This window comes from Apium graveolens, chromosome 3 (genome assembly GCF_009905375.1).
Source record: "Apium graveolens cultivar Ventura chromosome 3, ASM990537v1, whole genome shotgun sequence".
Taxonomy (NCBI): Eukaryota; Viridiplantae; Streptophyta; class Magnoliopsida; order Apiales; family Apiaceae; genus Apium; species Apium graveolens.
Genome location: NC_133649.1, coordinates 159,326,191 through 159,329,968, shown reverse-complemented (window position 1 = coordinate 159,329,968; position 3,778 = coordinate 159,326,191).

The following is a 3,778-nucleotide window of genomic DNA, read 5'->3' as shown; positions in this document are numbered from 1 at the left end:
CGTGTTTCACGTATCAATGTTAAGGAAGTATAATTCGGATGCCAGATAAATAGGGGCATATGAGCGCATATACATGCAACCAGACGTAACCTATATGGAGCAACCAGGAAGGGTTATAGATTGAAAAAGGAACAAGTGCTTAGGAGAAGGGTTATCAAACTATTCAGAGTTTGATGGAAGAACCACAATGTGGGAAAACTTACTTGAGAGTTAGAAAGTGTAATGCTAAGAAAGTATCCCTATTCATTTTCAATCTGATTCCGGGACGGAATCCTTTTAAGGAGGGGAGACTGTAATAACCCCAATTTTTGGAATTTTTGAAACCCTTATGAATAGTGATTTTGCTGATTATGCTGAATAAGAAAACTTTTCATGCCACACTATGTAGGGGTTCTGTTATTGATATTCTGAGATTTTATTAGTACTCTATATGGTATATAAGTGTATGTAAAGATCGTCAGAATCAAATTCCGAACACTTTGATTTTTCCCGGAAATCCATCAGATACAGAAAGAAGTGAGTATAAGGTAACAGGATAAATAGGATTTAAATTCAAGGATTTTAAGAGGGGATCATAAAAAGGAATATAAAATATTGAGGAAGGTTTAGGGGAACCCAATTGATAAGATCCCGGATATGATTCCTCAAATGATAAATGAGAACGAAAGTTAAGCGAACTGTATAACAGATCAGCGGTCATTAGGCAAGCAATTAGGAGTTAATCAAGGAGGTTAGGGATGATGATGTCATCAAACCAACAAGAAGAAGACAAGTGTAACAAGATGACCTAAGCTTGATGACCTACGCATGACAAGTGGGAAGGATTGGTTGGTTGATTGTGAGCCACACATTTTTCACCATGGTAAAAATTTAATTTAATTCCAAGACAAAAGGAAGCAACCAACCAACAAATATCATAACACAAATACAAATTGAAAGTTGACTTTCCCATTTCAAGAAGAAAGCTCTCGGCTAAAACAAATCCAGAAACTTCAAACTGCCATATCTCCTTCAATACTCACTCAAATGTTGTGTTATATAGCTCGTTGGAAAGGTATTGAGATGGCCTACAACTCTTGTTCACAAGTCTCTTCCAAATAAGCATGGTAAGACCCTCATTTTTACAGTTCTTTAAATCGGACTTTTAGAAACTTCAAAGCCTAACTTTGTGTTCTTGATTTCTTTGGAAAGATCAAGCTTGTAGGAGGCTCCATAAGGCTTCCTAGTAACTTTCCACCCTCCAATAAAGGTATAAATCTTCACACCCTTTAGTAATAAGTTTGAATGTTGAAGTTTGGAGATGGTTTGGATGGATGAGTAGTAATTTGAATGATAAGCATGATTCGAGCTTAATTGTTAAGTAGTTTAGTTGAATTTGGAGATGTTATAATATATGATTGGATTGAGATTCTTGAGCTTATTATGACTGAAATCAGTAGCATTGATGTGTATCTTGAGTTGTTGTTGATTGGTAGTTGGATTGATATGATTTGGAATGGTAAAAAATTTGGAAATCGCGTAAACATAGCCGTCGTAATGTCCGATTTACTTTAGACTGCTTTTGTTCATAACATTAGGACCCGAGAAGTCCCTTCTAGGTTTTGACCATTGCCATGTTTAGATAGTTCATGTTACGAGCTTCGTTTTGATATGTGGTTCGCTTGATTCTGATGTACGGTTTAGGAGAAACGGCCGTTTTAAGTAACGACGTTTCGTGAACGAAACATTACCCCTCGCCTTACTTTGAAACATAGGTTAAAGACCTTAAATGACTAATTGGAGTATGAAACATTTATGTAAAGTGTAATAGGAAGTTGGTAAGACACTCGCGAAGGAATCGCCTTAAAACTCATAATGGTTAATTTATTAAAAATGGTGGAGCCGAGGGTACTCGAGCGACTTAAGAGAATCAGTAAGCGCAAAGCGAGCATTAGAGTCTAATTTGGTTAAAGTATAGATTTACAAGTGACTTCGGTTTAATTCCAACTTATATGTTGTTTATAGGTTACCAGACTCGTCCCGATCCATTTGTAACCCCCAGTCGCTCAGGCAAGTTTTCTACCCGTTATACAGTTGTTGTGATATATATGTGTATATGCATGATCTTGTGATAAATGCATATTTGTTATTAGCCAATTCTTGCGATATATTGTAGCATGTGATATGGTATATATGCATGCCTGTTTCGTATTCTTGATTTATATATCTGTTGGTTCAAATGCTTATTCGTTGCATAATACCTATGCTAGAGATAAGCGGTATTTGCGTATACCCTTAGTATAGGGGATCAAAAGGTGAACTTTTTCTATGTTAGGTCACACACACACTATAGAGGGGGTGAATACAGTGTATAGTACACTTAAATCGAGCTTTAAGAACTTAAGTAACAGAAAACAAACTTTATTGAAACAATAAACTCTGTTACAGTATGGAACTGTTACCTCTCAGTGATGAACAAATATCACGAGAGCTGCTAGGGTTACAATGAATAATCTTTTCTAATAATGATAACACTTATAGTGTAAACCCTATGTCTGTGTTTATATACTACACAGTTACAAGATAATCGCTAATTGATATGGAATATAATTCTGCTTCCTAAAATATATCAATCAGATATCTTTTCTTCCAAGTATTCCATTCTTCACGGAATTCCTTCTTCATGCATATCTCTTCTTATGTTTATCTCGATCTTCTTTCCTTTAATCAGCTACTGTCCTTATCTGATTGTCCTTCAGCACTTAAGTTCTGATATCTATCTTCTGATGATTATCTCCTGATAATATAAGTACCGATATCCTTAAGTCCTGACTTCCAGTATAAGTACTGATCAACAGTTAAGTACTGATTTATCCTGTTCACGTAAGATCTGAAAGTTAAACATAAAACATATTAGCCATGACATTATCAAATATATCTAACAATCTCCCCCAACTTGTAAATTAACAAAATATACAAGTTTAACAGATATTTGATGATGTCAAAAACATTAAGTACAAATGCATGAAAAATAGACTAGATAACTACAACTTACAGTCCTTAAAGTTTTTACCAATTTCAACTTCTGATAACAACTTCAATCTGTATAAATATCAGAATTTAAGCAGTTGTAGATCTTCGACTTGGCTTCTTCATTTTCTGATCTCTCTGATGTCAGGAGTTGTTCTGAGATAGTTCTTCAACAAACATTTCTCAGCATATCTTAGTTCATCAATCATTCTCCTTTTAACACCTTTAAGCTCTGCAGTATCTTCACCAGTTTGAAAGATTGCAGCTCTGAGATCATTAATCTTTGCTTTTCTCAACTCCTGATCTAGTCTTATGACATAAGCTTTGTAAGACTCAAGATTGAATTCAAGTCCCTTAATACCAAGATACGTTCTAATCTGTGCAGTATTAGGCTTCATATCAACAATATCACCATTGTGATCTCTGTACTTTGGAACATATATGCTGTCAGACTTAACAGAATAAAGCCTTTTCTGTCTCTAAATCTGTTCTTTTAAGTAGTTTGCAGCAGTCTCTGTTATTCTGTCATCCACTTGAAGTAAGAAAAGTACATGCTCCAATTCTTCAAAATACTTCAAAGGAATGGCATTTTGTCTTATATGATAAACCCTACCATCTGTCATGAAATACAACATGATGTATTCTTTCAAGTAGGTATGGTAAACCATCTGTACAGATTCCAGTTGATTCAATCTCTCAGGAGTTGCTCCAATACCTGGTTCACTCAAGGAAGTTGGATCATTGGTAGTGTTGTGTACTCTTCTTTCAT